This window comes from Euleptes europaea, chromosome 3 (genome assembly GCF_029931775.1).
Source record: "Euleptes europaea isolate rEulEur1 chromosome 3, rEulEur1.hap1, whole genome shotgun sequence".
In the NCBI taxonomy this organism is placed as follows: Eukaryota; Metazoa; Chordata; class Lepidosauria; order Squamata; family Sphaerodactylidae; genus Euleptes; species Euleptes europaea.
The window spans coordinates 20,607,251-20,620,728 of record NC_079314.1 but is presented as its reverse complement, the minus strand read 5'-3'; positions in this window follow the sequence as shown (position 1 = coordinate 20,620,728).

Sequence of the window (13,478 nt, the reverse complement as noted above, 5' to 3'; positions counted from 1 at the left end):
GAAACCACAAAATCCATTTGCAAAAGATCACTAAAATGCACTTGAACTGTACTGAAAATGGATTGTTTTGCATGCGTATGCTCTTTCAGTGCACTTTAGTGATTGTTTGCAAGGGGATTTGGCCATTGCACACAGAAAAATCCAATTGCAAAGTGCATTGAAAGCAAGCAGCTTGAAAGTGAAGGACTTTTTTTTGCTTGTCTTTAAGGGGCCACCAGAGCCCTGGGGTTTGCCACTGCAGACTCACACAGGTACTCATCGAGAATTATTTGGAAATGGAGAATGTTTGGCTCTGACATACACAGCGTGCCAGGGATCGTGAAACTGGGTTCAAGGTATTTTTTTTAAAAATCAGCCACTGTGTGTAGAACCAATAGAACTCTACTGTTGTCACCTTCTCCTGAACTCCCAAATCCGGCTGTCTTCCATCCCCAGTTGTGGCTATACTGCAGGGAATAGAGCGTCATCCTCTTGCGTTCCTTTTAGCCCTCTTGGTCCTGGATGACTGAAAAAGGAATGTAGAAGGAAAAAGGGTTTGGAAGGGGATTGTGCTTCTGGCTTTTTCTCAGCACGCGGCGGTACTACCCAATCTGCTGTCAGCTGATCAAGAATTTTGGGTGACCTGGGAAGCTCGCAGGCAGGTTTTTTTTTTTTTTGCTTTCTCCTCAGTGAACTGTAGAGGGCAGCACCTGTCTATCCAGAACAAAGAATTGGTCTCCTGTGTTCATGGTTTGCTAAGGTTTCTTTTCTCTAAAAACATTGCTAATGAACCAGTGGGTAGCAGATGCAGTTCCCGTGCCTTGAAGTTCCCTTTGGGTAGTGTTGCAGCTTATGGTATCTTCGGTGTACTGGAAGAAGCAGTAAGAAAAGGAACAGACTTAGTAAGAAAAGTCTTTCTGCATCATTAACGCAAGAACAGCCAGCCCAGTGCCTCTGAAAGCTCCAAGGCGTGAAGCGTAATACCAGTCTCCTCTTGTTGATTTCCAATTGGAGGTATACTGCCTCTGAACACAGAGGCTCCATTTAGCATCTGTGGGTAAGAGCCACGCGTTTGTAGAAACTTTTTTTTTTTTTAAAGCTGCCTTGCTATCCATCTTCTGGCAGTGAGTTCCAGAAGTCAGTCTTTATACACTGGAGGCAGAAGCGTTTCTTTACTTCCTTTGGTCCATCCTGAACTTAATTACCCGTCTCTTTCACTGGGCACTCCCAAGCTTTAGTATTACGGGGGAGAAAGAGAAATAGGGTCTGCTTATCCACTCTCTGTATGTAGTTGTAGACACATGAACACATGAAGCTTCCTTATACTGAATCAGACCATTGGTCCATCGAGGTCGGCTCAAACTGGCAGTAGCTCTCCAGGGTCTCAGGTGGAGGTCTTTCACATCACCTATTGCCGCATCCTTTTATTTGGAGATGCCAAGGGTTGAACCTGGGACCTTCTGCGTGCCAAGGAGATGTTTGACCACGGAGCCACTGTTCTTCCTACAGAACACTGCGACTCTTGCAAGCGCTCTCCTTAACCCCATTGGTGTCCTGGATAATATCACAGCATCGTCTGCATAAAGCAAAACAGGGATGTGCCTATTCGCTAGTTTAGGTGGATGAAGTTCTGGTGCGTTAAGGGAACTAACCAAGTTGTTTATATAGAAGGTGAAAAGCATAGGAGCAAGAAGACAGCCCTGTCTAACTCTTCTGTAGGTGTTTATAGGATCAGTTCATCCCCATTTACCTGGAGACATTAGGGATTGAACCTGGGACCTTTTGCCTGCCAAGCAGATGTTCTATCATGGAGCCACAGCCCCTCCCCCTAAAATCTCTTTTTCTAACCTAAGAATGTTTTAGTCGTTTCTTAAAAATGGAGAGTTACCAACTTCTCAAGCATCTTTTTCGACACTTACTCCAGCTCTGTTCTCTTTTTTGAGAGAGCACTGCCCTCGTGTTCCAAATGAGGGGACATAATTTGCGGTTTTCCATTTCCCTTTCCTTGACAACTCATAGCACTGAATTTGCCTCCTTCTCTGCTGCAAAAATACAGGGATGATCTTTGTTTTCCCCGAGATCTTTCTTCCTAGAAGAAGAGTTGGTTTTTATATGCCGACTTTCTCTTACCACTTAAGGAAGAATCAAACCGGCTAACAATCACCTTCCCTTCCTCTCCCCACAACAGACACCCTGTGAGGTAGGTGGGGCCGAGAGAGCTCTAAGAGCTGTGACTATCCCAAGGTCACCCAGCAAGTGCAGGAGTGGGGAAACAAATCCCATTCACCAGATTCGCTTCCATCGCTCATGTGGAGGGGTGGGGAATCAAACCCGGTTCTCCAGATCAGAGTCCACTGCTCCAACCCACCGCTCTTAACCAGTACACCACCCTGGCTCCCTAGGCGGCTGCAAGCAATTCTCAAACTCCATCATCATACATGTAATGAAGCTCCCCCCCCCCAATCTGGTTCAACTTGAAGAGAGAGAAAAATTGTTGTAAAGAAACAAAAGGTTGGGAGAAATGGACAGCTGGTTGATTCATTCCTCGCAATTGAAAGGAATGTTTGAATGGAAGCAGGAATTGGACAAGACCGAGCCTCCTGCCCTACCCACGACCCTCAGAGCTGGAAAGAGGGCCGTGTATCGTCCCGGTCAAGGTGCCGACGCAAGCCCTGGGGTCCGTCCCCGCCACCTCTCTGATTCAACAAGGTGCCAGTTCAGGTTTCTTCCAGCTCAAGATTGATCCTCCACTCACCCACTCAGGAAACAATGCGCCTGGCGCTGTTCTCGTGCTTGATGCTCACCTCTGCAGAGGGGTCCGCACGGCAATTATTTATCAGGCCCCGTGTAATGATGCGCATCTCGTGATCTGCTTGCTGTAAAAGGTAATAAGTGGATTACTGCCTTTCTGCTGTTCTCAGGCAGGCAGACGCGGTGACATCATCTCCTTCGCCTTCTAATTAGACTTAATCCACTGTTTTATTGTCTCTTGGCTGAATTTTTTTTTCTTAAGAGGAAGGATCGGAGGGGGGAGCTTTTGGAGAAGCATAGTCGGAAGAAAAAAGAGCGCTCTTGGGACCAGCCTTCGGATTGCAATGTCTTCGTGTTGGCCAGTGGGCAACGCAAGGGCTTCGACTGAGATGCTCCAAGGGGGGTTTTGTGCCTCCCGGACTCATGGGAGACTTTTCCTCCTTGTGAGCGAGGTGTGTGGGGCAGAAGGGCTGCAGCTTGCCCCCCCCCCCACTCTAAACTGAGCCACAGAGCTGTAATGGGCTCCATATGCAAAATCACATAATTTAGGCAGCTGCGGGTAAGTTTTGCAACGGAGCCAATATTGGCAGTTTGAGGAGGTAGCGTGGTGTAGTGGTCGCAGCGGTGGACTCTAATCTGGAGAACCGGGTTTGATTCCCCACTCCTCCACATGAGTGGCGGAGGCTAATCTGGTGAACTGGGTTGGTTTCCCCACTCCTACGCATGAAGCCAGCTGGGTGACCTTGGGCTAGTCACAGCTCTCTCAGCCCCACCTACCTCACAGGGTGACTGTTGTGGGGGATTGTAAGAAGGTTTGATTCTTCCTTAAATGGTAGAGAAAGTTGGCATATAAAAACCTACTTCACAGGATGTCTGTTGTGGGGAGGGGAAGGGAAGCTGTTTGTAAGCCGGTTTGAGTCTCCTTCAAGTGGTAGAGAAAGTCGGCATATAAAAACCAACTCTTCTTCTATATTTGGATTAATTTTTTTAAACCTCATGAAACAAATTTTTCTAAGTATTTCTATTGGTAACCTGATACAAGTAAAGGGTTAAACGAGACCCCGAGATGTGAAGAGCTAGGTTGGGTGGGTCCATCCTATCAAATCAATAGCTTTCACACATGCTCAATCGTGCACTGTTGACCTTCTTCCGATGCATTTTGCAACTGGATTTTTTACTGTGCGAAATGGCAAAATCCACTCGCAAGCGCTCATGTGGATTTGGAAGGTGTGTGATTCAGCACGTGATAAAGCATCACAGGGTTAGGTAGGCTGCCCTGGCTTGGACCCATCCTGAACTCTGTCCCTTGTGAGGGTTTTCCAGTTTTCCCCCTGTGGTTTTCGGTGTCCTTATAGATCAAGCGGTTATGAATGGTTTTTGAACTGTTCTTCCCCACTCCTCCACGCGAAGCCAGCTGGGTGACCTTGGGCTAGTCACAGCTCTCTTAGAGCTCTCTCAGCCCCACCTACTTCACAGGGTGTGTGTTGTGGGGAGGGGAAGGGAAGGCGATTGTAAAAGAGTCTCCTTTAAGTGGTAGAGAAAGTTGGCATATAAAAATCAACTCTTCTGCTCCTCCTCATCTTCCTCCTCCTCCTCCTTCCCCTCCTCCTCTGCCTTGAGAGCTACGTGCGTGGAAATGGAGGGGTATAAAAATTCAGGACAATGAAATGCCAAATGAATGGGGCTGTAGCAGAAGCATGGAAACCAGCCAGGAGAAAGGACCAAGGGCAGGTAAGATCTCCAAGGGGACTGGGGATTCTGCACACCTGCCTCCGCCCCACAGCAGTTCCCTTTGATGGGAATATTTGCTCTGGGGTGGGGTATTCGAAGGTTCTCTTTGCTTCCACCCCTCCCTACGTGACCCAGTGCTGGGTGGCAACTAGCCCTTTTCAGAAGTTACGATCATGCACCCTGGGAGCACGTTCGACCCGGGGGTCCCTCCCGATTTGCACAGTTGCCATATTGCGTGAGGAGGGGGCAACGTTACTAATCACTAAGCACATACAGCTTCAGTGCTTGCAAACTGACAGCTGCGTTTTTCAGGGTTCGCATTGATGCGTATTGAGGCTGCGTGTTAGGGTGGCCAACCTCGAGGTGAGGCCTGGAGTTGTCCCAGGATTACAACCCATCCCCAGACTAGTGGTGGAAAGGGCCGTCACGTCGCAGCCAACTTATGGCAACCCAGTAGGGTTTTCAAGGCAAGAGACGTAACAGAGGGGGGTTGCCGTTGGCTGCCTCTGCATAACCACCTTGGACTTCCTTGGTGGTCTCTCATGCAAGTACTAACCAGGGCTGACCCTGCTTAGCTTCTGAGATCTGACAAGATCAGACTAGCTTGTACAGTCTCTAGACTGCAGAGTTCATTTTCCCCTGATGGAAATGGCAGCTTCTGAGGATGGGCTCTATGCCATCTCATGCCGGCTGAGGAAGAAGAAGAGTAGGTTTTGATATGCCAAATTTCTCTACTGCTTAAGGAAGAATCAAACCAGCTTACAACCACCTTCCCTTCCCCTCCCCACAACAGACACCCGGTGAGGTAGGTGGGGCTGAGAGTGTGTGAATAGCCCAAGGTCACCCAGCTGGCTTCATGTGGAGGAGTGGGGAAACAAATCTAGTTCTCCAGATTAGGCTCTGCCGCTCATGTGGAGGAGTGGAGAATCAAACCCGGTTCTCCAGATCAGTCTGCTGCTACAAACCACCGCTCTTAACCACTACACCACGCTGCCTCTCATTGCCTTCCCATACTCTGTCCTCCCCAGGCTCTACCCCCAAACTCCACAAATCAGCCAAGTTGGAGCTGGCATTCCTGTCACGCATGCATAGTAGAGGATTCTAGCAGTGATCCAAATTAATATCTCCCTTTTCATCGGTGAAATGGTGGCGTGCATGGCGCCATCGACGCTTAACCTCTGCAGCATGTGTCCCACATAAGCAGAACCCAGTGCCTGTAGGGATGTTTCTGTGCTTCCTGCCAATGGGCAGAAGCCTGAAGACTGTTGCTAAGGCCCGACCCAAGCAAGCCAGAACAATTGCAGGTGAGCACAAAATGGGAGGCCAGTAGGGTTGCCAACGTCTAGGTAGTAGGAAATCAAAAGTCTGCACTTGTATAAAGCTCAATAAAGCACATACAAAGCACTTTGCAACAGTTATATTGTGAGGTGGAGCCTCACCAAAACAATATATATCTTAATTAATATAAGATATTTAAAAATATATATCTTATTAATCTATTATATCTTACATACCAAAGTTTGGAGAGACATACCAAACTTTGGTATGTAAGATATAATAGATTAATAAGATATATATTTTTGTAAGCTAAAATATTTTTGTATATACGAAATATTTTAAGAACCATGAATTATTTATTATAGTACAAACCTGTGATTTTTTGAGATATTATGTAGGTATGCATTTTATTACAGGTGATACTTGCACGTGGTACTCCTTGAAGCTTGACGAAAGCTCTGAAATGGGGATTTTACCGGAAGCCCATTGCGTTTGAAATCTGTTCCGTGCTTCATTTGGACATTACCATTCTGGATTGTCAATTTTTGTGCACCTGATTTTGTTGTGTATATACACTTACCTGATGTAAATTTATCACATTATAACAAGTTCTTGCTCTGTATTTATATCCTTGGGATATTGTTTTGGTGAGGCTCCACCTCACAATATAACTGCTTGCAAAGTGCTTTGTATGTGCTTTATTGAGCTTTATACAAGTGCAGACTTTTGATTTCCTACTCTCCTATTTTGTACTTGTAGCCAGTGTTTGATTACTAACGTCTAGGTAGTAACTGGAGATCTCCTGCTATTACAATTGATCTCCAGCCGATGGCTATCAGTTCCCTTGGAGAGAATGCCCCCCTTGGTAATTGGACTCCATGGCACTGAAGTCCCTCCCCAAACCTCCTGCTGGTGGTGAAAAGGTTCCTGGCAACCCTAGAGGCTAGCCTTTGGTTTTTTCCAGCTGGCACAGGATGGTTGATACAGGAAAGAATACCAATGAGAGACACAGGAGGGATTACCTGGGTAGGGCTGCAAGGAACCGTCTTGACGACTAACGCAGATCCACAGTTAATAAGAGAGCCAAAATGTAAGCAGCGATAAATCCCATCCTACAGTTAGCAAAGAGCAGAATGTAGTTCAGGGTAAGGCGGTTAAAAGACTTCTGTGCAAATGTTGGAGGCAGGAAAGTTCCATTCTGTTGTTGGGAAGTTTTAATCTGGATTCAGACCTGTTTGACCATGACCCCGCTGCCCAGCCGTTCCTGCATCTTGACGAGGGAAGTTGGCCAACAACAAAGGGAAAACAGACTTAATCCTAAAAACAACAGAATTAAGTACCCAAAGGTCAAGAAAAAAAAATCAACATTCAAGCCCAAACATTATACAATATAAAGGTTATGTCGATACAAAATGCGTATATATTTATTAGAGGTTAAAATCAATAACATATATAAGGCCCTGCAATAGCCTACCAAACCAACATGTTCATGTAAACGTACAACACAAATAGACATAAAATCACAAAATTAAACTTTGATCAAACGCATTTCGGCCAAATGGCCTTCTTCAGTGGTCAAAACCATCACAATTCCAGACAAAAAAATGTACATAACTTTCTAAAACTCTTTATGACTGTAGGTATGTTGTGTTCTGAAAAAATAAAAAGGCATTAAAATATTAATTATTCTGTACATATCAATTATATAAAATATGAAAACATTTTAACCAATTAAGACTCCTCACTAACTGGAGGATAACAGGCCCTTATGTATGTTATTGATTTTGGCCTGTAATAAATATATACATATTTTGTATTGACATAACCTTTATATTATATAACTTCTGGCCTTGAATGTTGATTATTTTTCTTGACCTTTGGGTATTTAATTCTGTTGTTTTTGATCTCAGACTGTCCTGGCAAATACCAAGCAAAAACTTGAAGTATTTGTGTAAAAACATCTTCCGAGCAAACTTTTTCCATTTATTTGGCTGTCGCTCCTGGATTTCTTTGCTGCCACGTGACAGCGTAAAGACACGAAGTGTGGTTTAAAATAGACCTGATGATTGTTCCTATGTGAATAAGACAAAAAGGGAAGCTATCGTCCTACTACTACCAGGTTATTTTAAAATTTCCGGCGGTATTAATAAAAATGCAAGCATCCGAATGATGCTAGCGTGTTACTGAAACAGCACCTGGAAGAATATTCTGTCAAGGTTTGGCTGATAAGAACTTTGGTTTTTTTAAAAGCCATTTGCTTTATTTGGAAAATAAAATAAAAGCAGAAAAGTATGAATTAGTAATTCTTCTACCAGTGTGGTGTAGTGATTAAAAGCAGTGGTTTGGAGCGGTGGACTCTTATCTGGAGAACCGGGTTTGATTCTCCACTCCTCCACATGAAGCCACCTGGGTGACCTTGGGCTAGTCACAGTTCTCTCAGCCCCACCTACCTCACAGGGTGTCTGTTGTGGGGAGGGGAAGGGAAGGTGATTGTAAGCTGGATTGATTCTTCCTTAAGTGGTAGAGAAATTTGGCATATCAAAACCAACTGCCATCTCATGCCGGCTGAGGAAGAAGAAGAAAAGAGCCCATCCTCAGAAGCTGCCATTTCCATCAGGGGAAACAGCCACTGGCTACCCCTCAACCACTTCACACTTTAAAAAGGGGAGATGAAATTTAATTTTTCCTTGACACGATAAAGAGAAAAGTTGCCACAGCTCTCACGCAACTGACCGATCTATTTGACAGCAGATAACGCAGTACCCGCTTCTCAGAAAGTGTCTTTAGCTGTTTTATCCAGGGAGTGATATATTTATTTTGTGCAATATTATTTTGCGGACATGCTAAAACAATGTAGGCTAGGGGGTCTATTTGATCCAGACAAAATGGTCATTTTCATTCTTCTATTGTATCTCCCTTGTGTCTCGACTGAGCCTAGGGCATTCCATCTTTCCAATAAGAAAGCTCATCTGAATTTATGAATTGCCCACTGTCCTTGCTTAAAATTCTGAAAGTGCCCGCAGGCTTAACCATGTTGGGTACTCATGGGCTATAAATGCTGAACTAGGATGTGGGTATGAATCCCCACAGTGCTGTGAAAGTCACTGGGTGAACTTGGGCCAGTTCCTCTGCCTGACCTACCTCACAGGGTGGTTGTATTGATAACATGAGAAAGGGAGAACCACACTTGCCCCCTTGAGCTCCTTGGAAGGACGCCAGGCTAAAACTGTACGGTTTGTGGTCATGCGAAGGTTGTGGGTGTCCTCTGCGACTCATTTTCCTCTCCAATTGCAGGGCCTCTGCAGGTGTAGTTCCTACCTCGACAACCAAAGAGCCTGACCTATAAAAGAGAGCTTTTAAAACTTGCCAATGACAGCAAAAGATTTCGACCTGGCTAAAATGTGATCCACATGCTTCTTTGCCATTGGGGTCAACGTGAGTCTTATGTGAACATATGAAGTTGCCTTATAGTGAGTCCTACCTTTGGTCCGTCAAGGTCAGTATTGTCTACTCAGACTGGCAGCAGCTCTCCTGTCCTGGGCGCATATTACATTTTACATCTCTGGCTCTTTATCGTGTTTTCGAGATGGTTATTGTTTGGTAATTGTGTTACAGCCCGTGGCTGAATCCAGTACCGCTAATACGATGATGACTTGGGTATAAAGCAGGGAGCTGACTTTTCCCGCAAGGATTCAGATGGGGCTTGGAGCTTGGGTGATTATAAGTCTGCAGCCCGTATTTTGCTGGAAGCATCCAATTTGTTAATTAATTAAGCCTGAATTATGGCCCTAATCCAATTGGTGGCATAAGCGTGGGACAATCTATTATGGTTCTCCCTCTCTCTCCCTCCACTGCTACGATACCCAAGCAGTCCGTTCTTTATTAACTTACCAACGTCAGCAAAAATTGGTTTTGAAATGATTGGTAACAAGCAGTCGTCTTTGACAAATGGAAAGAGACACTAAATGAGTGATGGGCCAGAATATGCACGGAGTCGGCTGCAACCCCAAGCAAACAACATCGTCATTGCTCCATAATGCACGTCTTCATAAACTTTTAAAGATCGTAATTTGGGGGGAGCCATGCAGCCAGTGCCATGACCTTGATGGCCCCCAGGCTAGCCTGATTTTGTCAGATCCCAGAAGCTAAGCATGGTCAGCCCTGGTTAGTACTTGGATGGGAGATCACCAAGGAAGTCTAGGGGTTGCTACCTAGGAGCAGGATCCTAAGCTGTGCGTAAGGCTGCTTGGAGAAATTCCTAGAGATTTGGAGGGTGCTGTTTAGGAAGGGGGAGCTCGACAAGAATGTGATATAACTCCAGGACTTCTGTTTCTCCTAGACTCTATGGCAGACTGTAGAGGCTGCACTCCAAAGCTTTGATTTCCTCCAGGGGGAAATGTTCTCTGTCATGGGGGAATCAGTTATAATTTTGGAAGGACTCCAGGTCCCACCTTGACATTGGTAAGCCTAGCAGAGCTGCATATATGGTGACTTCTCTACCACCCCGCCACAATTTTCTATTAAATCAATCATCATCAGTCATTGGGGTCCCAGGAACACCATGGGGATCAAAGTAAGTGTGTGTATGTGGGAAAACAACAAGAGGGACAAAAATGGCCTTCTCTCTCTTCCATACCTCCTTTGAGCAGAAAGGCCACTTAGGATCAAATCCTATACTTATTCCCTATGTATTTATGGACATAGGAAATGGATTCCATGTGAGAGAATGGATCCCTGTGACACATTATGAACATATACAAACATGAACCAGACTACTGGCCCTCAAGATTGTCTTCTCTGGTTGGTAGCATCTCTCCAAAGACTCAGCCAAGAAAGGCCTTTCTTAAGACTATCCACTAGAGATGGTTTAACTGGAGAGACTGAAGGTGGGACCATCTACATACCAAACGGATGCTCTACCGTTGGGCCAAAGTTCCTCCAAGGAAAAGCAGACCTACAAAGGTGAAAGCTAATTGTTCAGCCAAAATATATTTTTCCGCCTTTGAAAAGCGAAATGGTGCAGTCTGAATATTTCCAAGAATGTAGTTTGAAAGGAACCTGGAGAAATGTATTTTGACAAATAATTCAGTGAATAGCCATATGGCAAATGAAGTTAATCACTTTGAAAAAGCATTTGAAGAAGAAGAAGAGGAAGAGGAGGAGTTGGTTTTTATATGCTGACTTTCTCTACCACTTAAGGAAGAATCAAACCGGCTATTAATCACCTTCCCTTCCTCTCCCCACAACAGACACCCTGTGAGGTAGGTGGGGCTGAGAGAGCGCTAAGACAGCTGTGACTAGCCCACGGTCACCCAGCTGGCTTCATGTGTAGGATGAGATGCACTCAAGTCCATAGATTTCCAGGCAACCTTAAGGCCATTATGGTGTTCTAACAAGTTTGACCTACTGAGCAAAGAATGGAATTTCTTTTGACTCTCCTGGCATTATGTGTTAAGCCAGGACCAAAGAAGTTACTTGACTTTGTAGCAAAGTGTCAAGCGCATAACTAAAGCTGCTTAGCCAAAGTGTGGCGGAATGATTGGGTTATGCCAGGACCTGGGGGTATGGGTGGGGGGAGGTAGTTGTGAATTTCCTGCATTGTGCAGGGGGTTAGACTAGATGACCCTGGTGGTCCCTTTCAACTCTATGATTCTATGATTCCTAAATGACATTTGCTTTTAAACCTGCTTATGGCCCACAGCACTCTTAGGATTGAGGCTCAAGGACCGACATTTTCATTTTTGCACTTGGGGAACAAAGAACCCCTTGGGAATGTGTAGTCACTGCAAGAGTGGGTGGGAAAGGCTGAGAAATCGTAAAATTAAATCACCTGCACTCTGTATCAATGTGAGTGAATGCTGCAGAGAAATAGTTATGAAGGTAAACGCAAGCCACAAAGTCCTTGTGGCTGTTTACTTAATCCTTACTTGGCCGGCTTCATGGGTGGCTACCCACCCACCCAGGGCCTCTTTGTTGCCATTGTTCAGTAGCATTCTCTTCCAAATGGCGATAAGAACTCAAAACTTATATTGCTGGATTAGAGCATGGGTCGACTGAAGCAAAAACTCGAGGGCCAGGCCAAGCCCTCAAATTGGACGCACAGCAGTTTTTGGAACACAAATTTTCAGTACTTATGCTTGACCACCAGCTAGCTCAGCTCATTTCCGGCTCACCGGGAGGTGATTGTTTACCACATTGTTCAGATGTGGCTGATCAAGTTTGGGTACATCCCTTTGCACATTTACCCTGTTTGCTCAAAGCTGTGACCCCTGCCATCCATCTGCTGCTGCCTCCAATTTTTAAAATGCTTTCAAAAGTACAAACAATAGTGCTGTATAACTAAGAGCATACAAGCTAAGAAAAACAGCACAGGCTCTGTATAAAGAAATACAATGATGTATTCAAAAGGTATGTAAACACACCAAAAGAAATTTTCTGTTAAACAGTACAAACGGCGCAATAACTGTGAAACAAGCAGTTCATACAACTAAATATAACCATGCCAAACGATCTATTAACGGCTATACACAAAAGGAACGAGAGAACTCAATGAAAGTCAACTCCGACAATCAGGTAAGTTGGTCATGCGCAGTAGAGATAGGATGATAAATCCAATGAATGGAGTAGCAGCAGACATGCGCAGTAAAGATGTTGAAGGTAAATCCAAGCTCTGGCAAAAAACGGTCATGCTCAATACAAACCTCACCCTTCAACTTCTTTGTGATATGGCAATACAAACCTCACCCTTATCATTTGACTGATATGAAACGCTCTTTATTGCAACAAGAATGTAAATTTATCCACATCTTCAAAACTATGGCCCCATACAGGTTAAATACTGAAATGGATCTTTCATGTTTTTTACAACCTGAAACGTGAATGTAGCTCTGTTTCTTTAAGAATGCATTGACAGATATTTGCTGTTCTATATAATTAAGGTCAGACATTCAATGGGCTAAGATCTTATGATTACCACTTGAACCTGTCGGTCACTCAGAAGACAGCACTGTCTGTATGATATTGAATGATTATTGGTAAGTTAATTTGTTGGCATATATTAGTATTTTCTTTGTAAGTACATATGTTTATCTGTAATTTTTGTAATTAGCCACGTTAAGTACTTCCTTGCACACCCTTTTCCTTAGGCTGAAGAAGCACTCAAGCGAAACGTGATATTATCTAGAAATCGCGTTCTTGTGATCTTTCAGCCTGTACTATGGCCATATACTATCATAACATCAATATGGCTATTTTTTTGGATGAACAATAGGCTGATTCCGGCTTATACCTCCTTTTTTGTATTGCGCATGACCGTTTTTTGCCAGACCTTGGATTTACCTTCAACATCTTTACTGCGCATGTCTGCTGCTACTCCATTTATTGGATTTATCATCCTATCTCTACTGTGCATGACCAACTTACCTGATTGTCGGAGTTGACTTTCATTGCTGTCTCTCATTCCTTTTGTGTATAGCCGTTTTGCATGGTTATATTTAGTTCTATGAACTACTTGTTTCACAGTTATTGCGCCATTTGTACTGTTTAACAGAAAATTTCTTTTGGTGTGTTTACATACCTTTTGAATACATCATTGTATTTCTTTATACAGAGCCTGTGTGGTTTTTCTTAGCTTGTATGCTCCAATTTTTAAAACGCACATTGTCAAAGGGGGGAAAAATCTGCCTCAGAATTTTTTTTTTAGTCAAGACTTGCTACTTATGTGTCTCAGTGTCACTTCG